Raw genomic sequence first — 18,246 nt, 5'->3', positions numbered from 1 at the left:
AAGTCACTGGGCATGATCCAATATTCAACAAGCTCGTCACTATTAAAGAACTAATATGAATAAGTAAGTCATTTATGGCTATATAACATATAGACAGACTTAGTTTTAATATTCACTGAATTTAGAATCTTCACTTCGTTTGTGGAGAGACGAGATTTGTTGAAAAAGTTCGTCTCTACAACTTTATCGCGAATGATTTCCGTAGCGGCAGCTTCTTGCGAGTTCTACGTTCGTTGTTGTTATCCTATATCGTAGCCTATATGTAACAGATTGCTCATCCCTATGTTAAAATCGGCAGCACTTTGAAGAGAACAACCTCCAGGATCGCCACCCGTCCGACGTAAATGAACACGAGACGTCAGTACAGTCGCTAATGCAATTCAAATGGGAGTTATGACGTGACTCCTTATGTAACAATTAGATGGCAGCATAGTAAACCTGACAAAAGTTGTTACCGTCAAAGTCTATAAGGCCGAGCAATCTGGGTATATATCATCTAGGCTGTTATCCAATGATTAACATTAAGGTAAAACTGGCGAAGTGATCACTGGTTACTATTTGCCTTACAATCCATACAAAACTATGCCAAATTTCTGGGACTTTTTACAGACTCCAGTTTAACATGGGAAAAACATATAAGCTTATATATATATATATATATATATATATATATATATATATATATATATATATATATGCACAAAGTTATCTAGAGTTATATATTTATTAAAGAAATTAGTGACGTGCGTTTCTCAAAGTTATTTAAGATGTGACTACTTTTCGTTGTTTCAGTCGATAATCCGGCATGCCTCAATTTTTTGGGGAAATGGTAGCAAAATTGGGAGTGTCTTGTTTTGCAAAAGAAAGCCATTAGAATTCTATGTTAATCAAACTATCTTGAACATTGTCGACCAATGTTCAAACAGTCACAGATATTAACAGTCATATATATATATATATATACGAACTATCCTTTACACTCGACATAATATAGAAAATTACTCATTAGTAGCCAATATACATGATCATGAAATTAGATATAGTGAACAAATTAATATTCCATACTGTAGATTACATAAAACTAGTACAGATGTTTCTGTCATGGGTTGAAATTTTATAATAAGCTTCCTAGTCAATATTATAAGTTATCAACCAATAGTTTCAAAACTAGATTTTATAATTGGCTTTAATCATTTCTACTCTCTAGATTAGTGTCTTATCATAAATTCATATGAAATTTTTTTTAATAAATAAAGTTCTTTAAATTTAGTAACAAATAATACATTGATAGTGAAGTGCTTTCCTTAATTTTTAGAGTTTCAAACTGTTTTGTGTTTTCATTCTAATTAAACTTTACTATTTTCAATGTATATGTATATTTTCAAATGCATGTTTTTTTCTCCCTCCTTCAGTATTTGTGACGAAGCCTATCACTATATGTTTCATGGCTTAATAAATTAACTGGAATTAAATCATGATATATTAATTAATACAATTTTTTGTTCCCTGAATTGTGCGGTAGATTAGCACTTCTTTGAATTCAGCTATTTTATGTCATACAATTTCTTATGACTCAGTCTCAGTAGATTTCCCCGCCGATTTAATAAATGTGTCTTTTCCTTTAACGCCATAACAGTTTGAAATACTCCAACACTTCTTTTTACAAAAAGTTAAAAAAAGTCTTGTTTAAATATTTTACCCACCTCGTTTATAGGTTACTCAAAGAGCCTGCCGGAGTTAGCGTAGGTATGTAGTATAAAGAGAATTTTATGTTGTTCAGTGCAATCGTTTTTGCAAACGCGTGTTAAATTAAACTCTTCACGTCTTCCACTTGTGCAAAGTAAAGGTATTGTGGACAGACGTTATTTGACTAGCTGTAACTACCTCGTATTTTAATTAGAACTTTATAGTAGTTTCAATGTAGAATAAATGTACGTAGCATGGAATACATTATCGTCATTCGAGCTTTATTAAACTTTTGTAGATGTATAATTTTTACTATATCTGAGGTTCGTGTTAAAACACTACAGCTTTCACACATTTAAGTACAGCATTATGTTGACCTCAGTAGTGACTTTCATACATTGATGGTTACGTTACATGTTGTCAACCAATGAATGTGGTTCCACCTCTTGCGGAAAAAAATATATTTTCATTAACATAAACGTGAGCATTAACCATAGGCTATCGTCACACGTGATCTCAAACACTAATCTTGCACCATATTTTTTTTTGACCGGAGAGTCAGTTAGTTTTAGTGTATTGTGAAATAACAGTTAAAGGTGTCGTTTAATATTGAGTAGGAATTATACTTTAATTTAGGGTAAATTATACAGTTAACATAAAACGCTGAGCAACTCTGACATATGAAGAGTACAAGGGAAAAACCTGATAAGTCACATTGTATTGTTTTTACAGGAGAGCAAATTAAAAGTTTTAAGACCCATTATATTGTATTGTCCTTGGGTTATCATTCTTCAAATTTCTTTGAACTACAGTCCACGGCAATTCGGAAGGCGGTAGTCTGCTAGTGTTTGCGTCGAGAGAGACAGATTGAGAGAGCAAGGCAGTGTACAACATTTCCACATCGTACTTCACGCGCATGTGCAATACAAATAGCGCAGGAGAGAATTTAAATTATCAAAAGACAATAATGACCTTAGCCGTTGATTACATGTAAGCATGACACCAAACTCTCTTTCCTTCACTAACAATATTCTTTGCAAGGTTCTCAATCCCACACCACATGCTTCTGCAATCGTTTCTTGCACGTTCGCAACGTTGCAGCCAGCATCAAGATGGCCGTCAGCGTTCTGTTCGTCAACGTTTTTAAAATAATTATACACCTTAAACACTATTTTCAGCGCCTGCTGGTGCAATACTTGTCTTTTTCAGTCTCTTCTTCCAATTATTTATCTTACTCACGCACAGTAAATGTTAGTTTTACTTATTCGATGTATTGAAACACTCACACGTGAACAAACAAACTTGGGAAGTATTTCTTATAGACTGATTCCGATTGGTGCTATTGTACAAGCTTGTGACGTCATATACCAGAAATGCTACGGCGCATACAGCAGCTGACCCCTTTCGAAATGCCGTCTAGTCTAATGAGTTCGTTATTTTGTACAGTTAAACTACACAAATCTACATAAGCTGAGCTATTACATGTCATCTAAAACAGAAAATCGATAATTTTGGACTTATCAAGTTTTTCCCCTGTGGTCTTCATTGTGGAAACAAATAAAGTTTATTTTATAACGGTAGCTACACGACATGAAGTGATAGGACAATAAAAATACAGAAAGAGCAAGAGATATATTTCTGAGTCTGTATTTCTTATATATTATATGATAAGCATATTTTTATTTTTAATGATATTATTATTATTATTATTATTATTATTATTAGTATTATTATTATTATTATTATTATTATTATTATTATTATTATTATTATTATTATTATTATTATTATTATTACAAAGGTGACACTAAATGAAGGATATTGGAGGAATAATTAACCCAGATTTTCCCACCGTCCTTTTTTAAGGACAGTTGCAGTGCCTTCGGATATTATGTCATTGTTAGTGTTAGGGACATTTTATAAGTTGTGCGATAATGTTGGTAGTATTTGTTAGCTTTAGAAAATATACGTTCCTTGTTTCAGTTTATTTCAACATCATTTAACCGATTTTTGAGAGTAACTAATGTGCTACTGTATTTTTATCACAAAAAATTTTTGGGCTTATCTGGGTTAAAATAACTTATTTCTATGATGTGTCAGGCACGACATCTAGGATCATTATTATTATTGACATAAAGAAATCTAATTTCGAACTACCTTTAATAGAAATGTAACAATTTTTTACATAGCGAAACATATTCCAAGAAAATGAGACTTAACATAAATTTTGCGCTACTCATGTCACTGGCAAAGGAACGTGTCAAGTGTGGAAGAATGTGACATGTCGAAACCCAGAAACTAGGAATTGCATCGCTGCATGCATATTAATACACGCGTGTTGATTCGTCGTCCTGGTTTATACCGACATGTTATGAGTGCAATGAAATTCGAATCACACAAGCTCTCTGTACCGACGTTTGATTTTATGGCGACCTTTTAACTGCACGACAGAGGTAGAAAGGAAAAAAGAAGCGAGAGTTAGACGAAAGGCAGCGATTTCTGAGAAGGGAAAATGACGAATCCTGAACACAGATCTAATGAAAAACATTATCATTTCAACTCTATTGAACATTGGGGTTGAGTATGTTTAATTAAAGTTGTATCTCCCTCTGCAAACAAATAGTATAGAACACTGATTTCCAACCCCATTCTCTGTGACTTCATCTCCCGTTCCGACTACGTGCGCACTGCAAATTCGACAAGGACTGGTTATCCGAGAAATAGTGGGAATGAGATATAAATCAAAGCATTTTCTGGCAATTCTAATAGTTACTTTTCAAAACTTGTCAATACTGTTTCGATGGAATAAATATAGCCGTGTCACAATAACGTTATGTAATTTTTTACTTTATCATACACATTTTTTAAATTCGGAAATGATGGTTTTAATAATAATAATAATAATAATAATAATAATAATAATAATAATAATAATAATAATAATAATAATAATATATTTATTGCAGCCAAATGGCCATTTAGTACATAAGAACAGGAATTTACAACTTGTGTTTTGCATATTCACTTATTAATTTTGTCCTTTTAGTACATAGTTCGATATGGTAACGTTCACATTTTTTGCAGCACAATTTGCACTCACACGCTTCATTTGGTTCGTGGTATGTCGTGTTCTTGCATCTGAGGTGGTGATACCCGTGGACTGCCAATCTTGTTATCACGTGGCGTTACATTTCCTTGTCTCATTTTTGCCATATATCCTCCATACTTTAATTTCATAATTCAAAGCTGCTTCTTTCTACTATTGTTACATAAATAAACTCTTTATTACTTCCATCACAACTTTTTAAATCGGTCGTTCAAAGGCACTATGTCTAGTACGAGGATATCTGGCGTGTTTAGAATTGATGACAGCGAAATGATATTTACGACATGAGTCCGAATATTCGCCATGGAATTGCCTGACATTCAACTTAGAGCTAAGGAAACTTTCGGAAAAAAACCCACCAAGGTAATCAATCCATGTAAGATTCGAACCCACACCCAAGTTCAGCCTCGATTCAAGAATCCAACTCGCTATTGTGTGAGCTGCATCGATGGCCCACAAGAAGTACAGTACTTTACGAGTATAACTTTAGTCTAGAAGAGGAATAAAGACGGATCGTACTTTTACATGTGTTACTTCTAATTGTTAAATAGTACATCTACTGTATTAATTTATCAGGCAGTACATCTCACTTGACGATATGTGTCAGAGGAAGAGTTTGTAGACATCTGAAATCTGATTACTGTAATGTGTAGCTAATCGACGATGTATACAATGGAGGGGAGAAAGGAACGGGCCACCCAACCCATTATCTCCTGGCCTAGTTGCCTCATAAGTGGTTCCTTGTTGGTATCACTTGTGAGCTTCAAACCTGTCTTCAGATAGTTGACTAAACAACAACAACTTGCAATAGCGTACTATTAACTGTGCCACAGCAGACTAATGAAAATTCGATTCCCGCTGCGTCAAAAAGTAAGGTGTTCACTGAGGATCTTTGTAGTTAGTGGATCTTCATGTAATTTTCACTATGTTACATACATCGAATATGTACTTTTCGGTACGTTGTTTTCGTATGCAACAGTTTAGCGGATGAAGTGCAGAAAGTGCATTGGGGAAAAGCAATCTCATTTGCCTGTATTTACGCCCTGGGATATAAAGTTTCTTTTTACTGTTAAGGCGGTGCTAGTAAATATAATTAAGAACTACATGGACAACGTCAAATAATAGCCATAAAATTAAATTATTTATAGCTTAAAATACTGGTTTTTCAGTTTCTGGTCACAGATCTTACAGCAAATCAGCAGGAGCCCTATACCAAAGATATGGGAATTAAGCAAACTTATGCGCAGAAATGAAATGCATTCATATTTTCATGAGCAAAAATGAAAAGTACCTCTAAATTATCTAAACCCGGCCAGAAAACAGAATAGAACATAATATACTCTGTAATATGTAATTCAGTAAAAATGTATATTCGTAGATTTAACAGAAACTGAGCAAAAGACGATGTGCCGAGTCACATTAGGAGCTAACATTTTCGTACAACAATTTTTTAAATATCTCATTTCTCCAGCATGGAATTTCAATTGTCAATAGTTTCTCCTATCGATATTTAATTTTAGTACAACAATCCCAAAACCTAGTCAGAACATTCCTCTTTAAATTTATGTAACAAAGCCCTTTTGTACAAATTTAATTTTAGGATCCATGTTTATTACACTTTTTTTTGTTCAGTCCTTTATTTTTCAATGTGTGTGTATATACATAGTATACACAGGGTGTAAATGAAATAACCCAGCAGACTTTCAGAGCGAATAGCTCATGTTGTATGTAACAAAAAAGTGTAATACCATATTTGTGGAAAGTTCATAGTTTTTTTTTTTTCAGAAACAAAGTATTTTTTCAAATGCTTAACACTCTCTTATTCGGTAACTATTGCGAATATGATCTGAATTTTGTTCATATAGATATAAAATCTACGTGTTGTAGCCAGAAAGGGAGATCGGAGGTAGTTCACCCAGGCAGACAGACCGGAGTTTGTTAATCTTTTACATCAGTATTACGAGAAGAAAGAGCAGTGTGTTAGCGATGATGTTGCCAGAATGCTAAAACTTAATCTAATTTAACGTGCAATTGATCATAAAACGTATTGCAGGTTGTCTATTCATGTAAATGTATCCTATGGTTCCTTTCAGCCTGCAAAATTATTTCACTTTCACCAGTAATACTATATATATATATATATATATATATATAGGGTGAATCGTAAATATTGTAATTAATTTCAATGGAATATTTCAAACAAAAAAAATTTAATACAATTTTGTTCGTTTTTGCTTCCTTTTCGAGATAAAAATTGTTCTACATGAAACATTTCATACTGTGTTTTGGGAAAGCTATTGATTTAATTCCCAATATGCTTAGTCAATTTAAGAGAGCAGTATATTATTATAATGAATGATTGGAAGAATTTTAGTTCTGTCCTCTAAATGTGCAGAAATTTGATCCGAACAAATGTAACATTTGTAAATTCCTTTGCAGAACAGAAAGTTACATTTGTTCAGATCAAATTTCCGCATATTTTAAGGACAAAACTAAAATTCTTTCAATCAGTTATTATCATAATACACTGCTCTCTTAAATTTATTTAACATATTGGGAATTAAATCAATGGCTTTCTCAAAACACGCAATGAAACGTTTCATATAAAACAATTTTTCTTCTCGAAATGGGAGCAAAAACGAACAAAATTGTATTAAACTTTTGTTTGAAATATCTCAAAGAATAATTCTAAAATTAATGACATTACTTACGACTCAATCTGTATATACGAGTATATAGTTGAAGTAATGTAACTGTGCATATTTTAACAAGTTATTCTTTGGATTCACTTAAAAGTAAATTAATAACGTAATTGAAGAGTTCAGAGCCATAGTGGGCCAAGCGCCATTTATTAAAAACGAAAAAAGCAAGGGTTAAAGTTAAGTGAATACCATAGTTTAAAGGAGATTGGCATATCATTTAGTTTTAATGTGCATACGTTATATTACTTGCTATCCTATGCTTCATTAAATTACGGTTCTCACTTAATTTTAACCCTTGTTTCTTCCGTTTTTAATATATATTGCTTGGCCCACTATGGCTCTGAACCCTGCAATTGTAAATGCATATAGAGTTTCCATATTAATAAAAATATATGTTTTCACTTTAATTTAGCGACTACCTGTGGTAATTGGTTATTTGAAGAAGTAAAATTAGTTAAATCGAAACACTAGTTGGCTAAATAAAGCACAAATTTCGCCATCGGAAATTGGAGATAACCTGGGTAAAACTCAACCTTTTAATGAGTCCAAGCAAGATTCAATCCAGTTTGAGACCAGTCTAGCAACACGAATCCAGCTTGCATTCATTGCTGCTTGCCCTATCTATTAGAAGAAACTGAGATGGCTTATTAAAACAGATTTGACAATAATCTATTGTCGTGTTCTAACATTTAAGGACATACTTTAAAGAATACAAGTACGATTTTATCTTTTAGTAACGAAATTGACCACCAGTCTGCTTTTAGACGATGTTATCTGAGTTCAGAGGAAATCAATTACTGAAGTTTGAAGAGGTTCTGTCAGCGTTCATCATTATTGGTCGTAGACTACTCCGAAGTAAGTGTAAGTACTACCCGATACATCCCATTGGCCATCAATATTCTAGCACTGTGCTTCAAGTATAGAGTGTGTGCTGAGTATGCGGGTATGTCAGTTCTACATATCAATATGGACTTCCACACACAATAGTACATTATGCAACGAGCCTATAATGACAGTAATTAAGACGCTTGCGCTCGTTTCATAATTTTCATACGAGCGTCTTAATTACCATTATAGGCAAGTTTCATACGACTTTTTATGCTCGACCATATTTCTAACTTGAAATTATTCAGAAGTATTCATTTTATTCATATCTGACTGAAGATCGGAAGTGACTTTGTGCATAGCTCGTAAATTGTGAGATGTGTGCAGACGCGAAAGTACTGATTTTTTCCGAGGAACAATAATGTCATTGACTCTTGATGTAATCTAGAGAATAACATGAACTAATTTTGATATAACCTGGAAATTGATTTAGAATTGAAAAACGAGATGACAAATTGAATTTATTTCAATATTATTTACAATTAATGCTAATTATTATAGTAACAGAACATAACCTTCTGCGACAGTATTGGATTTCCAGCCTCCGTGATGATTCCTTCGTTATCTTTCGATTGCATATCCGAGAATAATCTAAAACCTGAACTTTAATGAATAGGTGTACTTTAATGACATGCATTAAAGGACTGCTACCAGGTGTATAATTACTACATTTCGGCATGGTCGAGCATAAAATAATTTAAGAGTGTGGTCTGTAACAGTATAATAAAAATCTTTAAATCGGGGACGTAGACAGTTTTGATAAAGGTTTGTTATTTTAATGAAACTTCAATCAAGAGAATTCTGAAAATGGTATCCACCACCACCACCACCACTACCACTACTACCATCATCATCATCATCATCATCTTTGTCTCGTTCCTAGTCCAACAATAGACTCTGACATCTATTCTTTTCACGTTCATTTTCACATCGACAAAATGAAGTATGGGTAGAGTGAAGTCTGTATTAAATGACCATAAATCGCATAAAAAGGATGTCTGCAATATGTATTCTTTTTGGTGGGAAGGATTGTTTGAAATGGCAGCCTTTTCATCATTCGGTCCACTCACACGTAAAATTTTATTTATATCAGTAGAAAGATAGCGGATATCGGAGTAGTTAAGTAGGAATATTATCACCACTATCATAATAATCATCATCTCTCGGGTTTAGGCGCGTTCCGATCTCGTAGTTTCCAGTTAAAATGTTGTGTCCATCGCTTTCTCGACCTGCCAATACTTACCTTGCAATCTAGTATTACTTTTAGTATACGTCATTCAGTCATTCTTTCAACATGTTCCTTCCAGTTGTCCCTATATACCTTTACTATGTATGTTAATTTAAACATGTTTAATTCATTTCTAATATCATTTTTGCACTGGATTTATACTTTGAAGAAGACGTGTATTTTATGAATATGCGAGAATAATATATTGTGCTTAGTTACTTTGAAAAATTCAGAAGAAAAAAGGAAATATAAGTAACTATTGTTTGTTTAGTCAACTGTCCGAAGACAGGTCTGAACCTCATAAGTGACACCATGTGGCAACTATGCCAGGAGATAATGGGGTAGAGTGGCTAGTTTCCTTCCCCCTCCATTGCATACATCATCGATTAGCCACATGTTACACTAATCAGACTTCAGATGCATACAAACAATTGTTCTTCCTCTAACACATATCGTCAAGTGAAATGTACTGCCTGATAATAGATGTACAGTAGTGGAAATAAAAACCGGACCGACTCTTGTAGCTGATTTCAGAGCCTTGTTCATTCCAGAGCACGATAGACTGGTAACTAATACTTTCGTGGTTCGAATCCTATCTAAGAAGGAAACTTTTTTTTGTTCCTTATTCAAATTTATTCCCAATACTTTTCGATTGTAGCGATATTTTACTACTTAATTAACTTATTCCCAGAACATGAATTTTACCAGAAATCGAAAAGTATTGGGAATAAATTTGAATAAGGAACAAAACAAAGTTTCCTTTCCAGACAGGATTCGAACCACGAAAGTCTTAGATACCAGTCTATCGTGCTCTGTAGTAAACAAGGCTCTGAAATCAGTCACAAGGGTCGGTCCGGTTTTTTTTGCCACTACTGTACATATCAGCCAGAACCTCAATCAGAGGATATAAGTAACTATATAGTGCAATATATAATTCACAGTAGATATTCAATTGTCTTCTGAAGCTGTATTATGTGACGCATCAGGCTTGTTTTCATTAAAGACAAATATAAATACAAATTAACATCAAACTCTTTATTTAAAAAGGCGTCTCTTACAGTGAATATTAAGAGCTATTATTATTTTGTACGTCATTTTTTTCACAGTATTTGTCGTCTGCTGTATAGAGATATCGAAAGAGTGTTTCGACTTGATGTGAAATGTCAGCTTCCTAGATAGCATTTGTATGTATTTATTTACACTGCAAGTGGGCAAGCACCCGGTGGCAGTGATATACACAATATAAACAATACACACTAAAACTACAATACACAATACAATTATATAATGGCAATACAATAAGAATACACAATACAATTTTACACAATAATTACAATTAATAATAATACATAAAATAACCTAATTAATAAGTGAACCTAATTTTACAGTACAACCTACATATGTATAGGTCCTACATAAGTTTCACATTGGTACTGATAATAATCTTTCACTTTACTCTCATCTCACTCACTGTAGCGGCACTATGACCCATTTCACTGACACTTTAGTACACATTTCATTGACACTATAGAACACATTTCATTGACACTATAAATTATCACTGATCGGAACTATTCACTGCACTGTAAAACCGTAACTTCACTGACTCACCACGCTTCACTGATACAACAGTTCAAATAAGACAAATAATTACACCCTTATGCATACTTATAAACAGAGCTACATTTAAGCTAAACATTTCTAGTCTAAAACCCTCTTACAAGCTATTTTTAAATAATTTACAATTCAAACCAAGGGAGTAACTCGTCAGGCTAAGTAAATACATGTCACCTTAAAAAATTAAATGTTAAATGTCACCTTAATTTTAGTTTACGCTTTATACACAACTTTTTAAGTTATTCTTGAATCTCGTTAAGGAAGTACAGCCCTCAAAGACCGTTGCAGGCAGGTCATTCCAATCATTTATAGTTCTAATAAAAATCAGAATTTACCTACTTCCGCTTTCTGTTTCCTACATTTGATTTTAAAATCATGATCGTTGTGATGAATCCTCTCGTACACATTTCACAAATGTGTACTGTATAAAAATCTGGTCTCTAATAATCGTTTCCTTGGTATTGATTGTTTGACTTTAATAGAGTACCCTACCTTTTATGTTGTATATATTGGACTTTGAGGACGTCAGAATCCAGGATGTATTAGTAACAGTTCCTCTCTTCCTCAACGATTTACAATGTGGTGTAGTCTTCCTAGTATTGACATAACCGGAACTGTGTTTATCGAGCTGTCAGTAACTGCCGAAGTTTACCTTGATCCTCCTCAGAATGAGTTTTCTTTTTCTCGTGAGTTGAACTGTTGTTATTGGCAAAGCTGGCTTAGCAACATAATAAGAAAACCTCAGACAGAGATTGTTCTATTGAAATGTTTTAAAAAATATCTTTGGAATGAAAATAGCCAACATGTAGTTATCTCATGATGAGACTTAATCATCGTTTAAAATCATATCTTTAAACATTATCATCATCCAGTGCACACAAATTAACGTCAATTCCTTCTTTGGATAAAAGTGTATTTATTTTTATTAATATGTAACACTAACATTTCTTAGAATTGCTAGTCGAATAAGTAGTGACCTTTCATATAGGAGATTCAGTTCAGATTCCGGTAATATAAAATGACATTTGTAGTGAATAAGATTATTAGATAATCATTTGAGAAACATTCGTTCCAGCACCGGGAATCGAACCCGGGACCTCTCAGCTCTGCGCGCTGAGCGCTCTTTCCAACTGAGCCATGCCGGGACACGATTCACGGCGCCGGCCGAACTCACTTCATTGTATCGTCATCGAAAGAATTTTTCTCAAATTATTAGGTATATATATGTTGACTACTAACACAAAATAGTAGTCGTGATTATTCAATGAGGATGGCGAGACCTCATATATATATATATATATATATATATATATATATATATATATATATGAATACAGGTATATTATAAGAAAAGCTACTAGTGCAGGCTTTCTCGGGATATTCTTTAGTTTTTCTTATCATAGTTATCATTATTATATGGTTTGTTCATTGTTTAATAATATATTGTCAACAATACTAGTATAGTAGACATTCGAACCAGAGGGCAGACTGTGACTCTGACCATTATTTGGTAATTGGAGAATTAAGAGAAAGAATATCAGTAGCCAAGCGAGTAGAGCAATAAGTTAATATTAGGCGATTCAATATTACGAAATTAAAAAACGAGGAAACTAAACAACATTATGCGGTCGAAACTTTAAATAGGTTTGCCGCTTTAGGAGGTTCCGACGAAGTTGAGAAGGAGTTAGATGTTAATAGCATGTAGGAAAATATCAGAGATAATATCAAAATTGCAGCCGAACAGAGCATAGGTTGTTATGAAAATAAGAAAAAGAAACCGTGGTTTGATGAAAATTGTTCCGTGGTAATAGAAAGAAGGAAAAAGGCAAAATTGAAATTCTTACAGGATCCAGTTGAGGCGAATAGAGATGATTATTTGAATGAAAGACGGGAAGCAAGTCGTGCACTTAGGAATAAAAAGAGAGATTACCTGAAGGAAAAACTCAATGAGCTAGAAATATAGTAAAAATAATAACATTAGAGATTTATATAAGACAATAAAGGAATTTAAGAAAGGATATCAGGTAAAAGTAAGCGTGATAAAGGATGAGAATGGTGACTTACTTACAGGCTCTCATTCAATCCTGAACAGATGAAAAAATTATTCTGGGTAACTACTGAATGTAGTACATAGGCCAAAATATAGAAATGATCGGTACGAGATTCAAATACAAACTGCTAAGGCATTTATACCTGAATTCACACTTTCTGAAGTCGAAATAGCGATAGGAAACCTGAAAAAGTACAAGTCTCTAGGTATCTATCAAATTCTAGCAGAATTAGTACAAGAGGGCGGAAGCGCATTATCTAGCGAAATTTATAAGCTTGTACTTGCTATTTGGGAAAAGGAAATCGTACCAGAACACAGGAAGGAGTCCATAATTGTAGGGCCTACCTACCTTTAAGAAGGGGGGGAAAAGCTAACTGTTGCAACTTTCGAGGGATAACACTTTTATTGACGTAGTACAAAATTCTGTTCAATATTCTTTCAAAAAGATTTTAGGCGTAATAGATCGACTATTTATCAGATTTTTTGTATTTGACACATATTGGAGACAAAATGAGAGTATAAAGATTGAGTGCAAAAGTTATTCATAGATTTCAAAAAGGCATATGACTCGTTAAGAGAGAAGTTTTATATAATATTCTTATTGAATATGGTATTCCCAAGAAACTAGTTATATTATTAATTAAAATTTTTCTCAGTAAAACGTACAGCAGGGGCCGTATATGCCAACTTCTGTCAGTTACATTTCCAATTCACTGCGGGCTAAAGCAAGGAGGTGTACCATCACTTTTACTTTTTAATTTTTCTCTAGAATGTGCCATTAGGAAAGTCCAGGATAACAGAGGGTTTGAAATTGAACGGGTTTCATCAGCTGCTTGTTTATGCGGATGACGTGAATATGTTAGAAAAAAAAAGCCCACAAAGATTAGAGAAAACACGGGAATATTACTTGAACCAAGTTAAGAAATAGGTTTGGAATAAATTCCGTAAAGACAAAGTATATGATTAGTCTTATGTTTCGTGACCAGAACATAATACGAAATGAAAATATTAAAATTGAAAAATTTTTCCTTTCAGAGGTTGAAAAATTGAAATACCTTGAAAATTGTACCTCGAAACAACAATATAAATGACATTCGGGAGGAAATTAAACGTAGAATAAATATGGGAAATGCTTGTTATTGTCTGGGAAATGCCTATTATTATGCTCTGAAAAAGCTGAAAGTTAGAATTTATAAAACAGGTATGTTACCGGTTGTTCTGTATAGTTGTGAAACTTGGACTCTCACTTTGAGAATAAGTTGCTTTGGGAAATATTTGGGCTAAGAGGGATAAAGTTACAGGAGAATGGAGAAAGTTACACATCGCAGAACTGACATAATTAGGAACATTAAAATCCAGATGTTAGAGATAGGCAGGGTATTTAACACACATGGGCGAATCCAGAAATGCATATAGAGTGTTAGTTGGGAGGCCGAAGGGAAAAAAAAACTTTTGGGGAGGCCGAGACGTAGATGGCAGGATAATATTAGACTAAAATGGATTTGAGGGAAGTGGAATATGATGGTAAAGACTGGATTAATCTTGCTCAGGACAGGGACCGATGGTGGGCTTATGTGAGGGCGGGAATGAACCTACGGTTCTCTAAACGCCATAAATAAGTAAGTATTGTTAACAACAAGTTACTAAATTTGAACATTGACTAAGGCTGTGATCGAAACTAGTTTTAAGTATTAAAAGTGCTAAAAATATAAACAAAATTGGTGATGTGGGAAATATACGCACTTTGCCATTATGTATTTCAGTTCTTTATCATGGACTTACAGTATTGTGGTTGTTAATTTTCTTGTAGCATCATTTAGAAAACTTACGCAAATAAAATAAAATTACCGGTATATATTATGCACCTAAATAAGATCATAAACAAAAAAAAATAAATAAATAAAAGTCGTCTGCCTTGCATCCCAGATAACCATAGGAGATCCAGAAAAAATACACAACAGAAAAATATAAATTTATAGAAGGACAACATAATACCTAGGTAACAAGGTTCGAAAGATAAAATTTAAAGTAATAATAACAAAAATAATAAAATGAAAATCTACAACAAGATTGAAGAATGCAATTCAAACCAATTCTAAGTAGCCTACAATATATGTAAATGATTATGTAACAGACTCGTATAGAAGGAATCTTGCAAGCTATTTCTTATAAATTTATTTATTTATTTGTCTATGGCTAGTGCATGATATATATTATCATTGACTGAGGGGAAAACAAGAAAGTGGTGAACAAATCTACGGATTAAGTAATTAAAAACATTCGGGCTCTAGCTTCCCAGTAGCGGTCGACTTCCTTGGAGGATTTCAGAGCAGGGCATTTTGCATGATGTTGCCTATCCATGTCTTCCTGTTGATGGCACAAAATGCAGGATGCTGATGGAAGGATGCCAAGACGATTGAGGTGTGACATAGACCTACCTCCACGTGGTGCACCCTAGACAACGCTTTGCGGAAAAATTGTCTATAATAAGGCAAAGAAAATGAGAAAGCCAACAAATTGTCCTTTTAAGGATTACTCTGAACAACTTAAGATCCTTCAGTGGGTCGACCTGGTTGGCGAGTTGGTATAGCGCGGGCCTTCTATGCCCAAGGTTGCGGGTTCGATCTCGGGCCAGGTCGATAGCATTTAAGTGTGCTTAAATGCGACAGACTCATGTCAGTAGATTTACTGGCATGTAAAAGAACTCCTGCGGGACAAAATTCCGGCACATTCGGCGACGCTGATATAACCTCTGCAGTTGCGAGCGTCGTTAAATAAAACATAAAATTTTCCTTAAGTGGAATGCAGGAGCATTATCTCAGGCCAAGAAAACGGAACTTATTTCTTATAAATTTCAACAATGATTTCGTCTGAAATGTGGAAAGAACGTAGAAAATTATTGTGAAATTGAAACGTACCTCGGACACAAAAAATCAATTATAAGTAAGTTATAACTCTCACTAACGTAAGAGATACATGGGAGATATATAGTCTCCTTCTAAAACTACATACAAAATTCAATTTTCTGTTGGTCCCGAAAAGAGAGATGTCTGACTTAATCATATTGTGTCAACAAATTCACATAAAATAATTCAGGTTAATTATAATCGCTCTTAATGTTATTCTGCTACTTATGCAAGGCGGTATTTAAAAACGGTAAATAATTAGAAAGTATTACTGGTTTACAGCGGCATTTTTTAGTACAATCTTTGCTTTTTAAGTAATTGGCAGTACCGTGAATTGCAAACTGTTGAAAATAAAAATTTTAAAACTACATGTTTTTATAGATATTGGCGCATGCATAAAAAAGGGAAATTACTGAAGACTGGTTTTTCTTAAAATGCTAATAGCTTTGGTATTCAATCTGAATCTTAATTTTTTGTGGCAAGAAGCGCTCCAAATACATCTAGTTTACTATGTCTAATTTAATTCCGTACATTTCAAGAGACACGTTTGTAAACAATTCACTTCGTGCTGACCGGCTCTCTTACTCTGACACGTATCTCAATGCAGTCAGGATACAAATAACTTTCTCTGTTATAATAATGCAGCAATGGACAGCCACTTCATAGTTACAGATCCATTAAGTCTATTAAGCATAAGGCAAAACTTTTGCTTATTTCAAGTCACCTTCAAAGTTTTAGATTACGAAACTCAGTTGTCATTGGAATTCCAAATGCTAATGTCCAAGAGCTCGACTCGAAATTGAATTTAGCTACCTCATCGTCTCTAAGGAAACTAATTTGAAGTCAAGAACTACTGTACAATATAGGCTACAGTTCCGGGCGTACTCCTCTCAAATGCATCTGTTCTTACTTTATTTTACACAACGACATGACGTAGTCAGTAGGACGTGCAAGAATAATTATTTATTATTCTCGTGTCCCACTGAACTTGGACATCACCTTCATCATCTTATATAGTCGTAGTTCCTGCAATAACTCTATGTGACATATTTATCGATTTTCAGATTTTTGCTTTATTAACTAACTTATATGGTGATACAGCAAATAATAATTATATCTCTTTGCTTCGAAAATGTAAGCATTCACAGTCTCCATAGTATGAATAAATGTGTTTTTTCTTCCTACTGAAAAATTTCATATTTTGCACATAGATGTTATTGCAAGAATAACGACGATATAATAATGCGATGTAATCTGAAATGTGTCGACAACTTCAATGGGACGATTTTGGTTCTATAATCGTACCTATCTTTAAGAAGGGGGATAAGACTAACTGTAGTAACTTTCGAGGAATATCACTTTTGTTGACGTCGTACAAAATTTTGTCCAATATTCCTTTGAGAAGATTAACTCCATATGTAGATGAAATTATTGGGGATCATCAGTGTGGTTTTAGGTGTAATAGATCAACTATTGACCAGATATTTTGTATTCGACAGATAATGGAGAAAAAATGGAAGTATAAGGGTACAGTGCATCAGTTATTCATGGATTTCAAAAAGTCATATGACTCGGTTAAGAGAGAAGTTTTATATGATATTCTTATTGAATTTGGTATTCCCGAGAAACTAGTTCGATTAATTAAAATGTGTCTCAGTGAAACATATAACAGAGTTCGTATACGTCAGTTTCTGTCAGATGCGTTTCCAATTCATTGTGGGCTAAAGCAAGGAGATGCACTATCACCTTTATTTTTAACTTTGTTCTAGAGTATGCCATTAGGAAAGTTCAGGATAATAGGGAGGGTTTGGAATTGAACGGGTTACATCAGCTGCTTGTCTATTATGCGGATGACGTGAATATGTTAGGAGAAAATCCACAAACGATTAGAGAAAACACGGGAATTTTACTGGAAGCAAGTAAAGAGATAGGTTCGGAAATAAATCGCGAAAAGACAAATTATATGATTATGTCTCGTGACGAGAATATTGTACGAAATGGAAATATAAAAATTGGAAATTTATCTTTTGAAGAGGTGGAGAAGTTCAAATATCTGGGAGCAACAC

General features: G+C 33.7%; 1 protein-coding gene and 1 non-coding gene across 2 annotated transcripts in view; both read right to left on the bottom strand.

The window, feature by feature from the left end:
* Positions 1–18,246, bottom strand: part of LOC138692589 (adenosine receptor A2b-like) — a 649,225-nt gene that overhangs the window by 398,932 nt on the left and 232,047 nt on the right. The gene's annotated exons all lie outside the window — the stretch shown is intronic.
* Positions 12,294–12,370, bottom strand: TRNAC-GCA (transfer RNA cysteine (anticodon GCA)). The gene has a single exon. It is a non-coding gene; the product is annotated as a tRNA-Cys (tRNA).

Source organism: Periplaneta americana, chromosome 17 (assembly GCF_040183065.1).
Source record: "Periplaneta americana isolate PAMFEO1 chromosome 17, P.americana_PAMFEO1_priV1, whole genome shotgun sequence".
NCBI classification, from domain to species: Eukaryota; Metazoa; Arthropoda; class Insecta; order Blattodea; family Blattidae; genus Periplaneta; species Periplaneta americana.
This window is presented reverse-complemented; position numbering and strand designations above follow the sequence as displayed.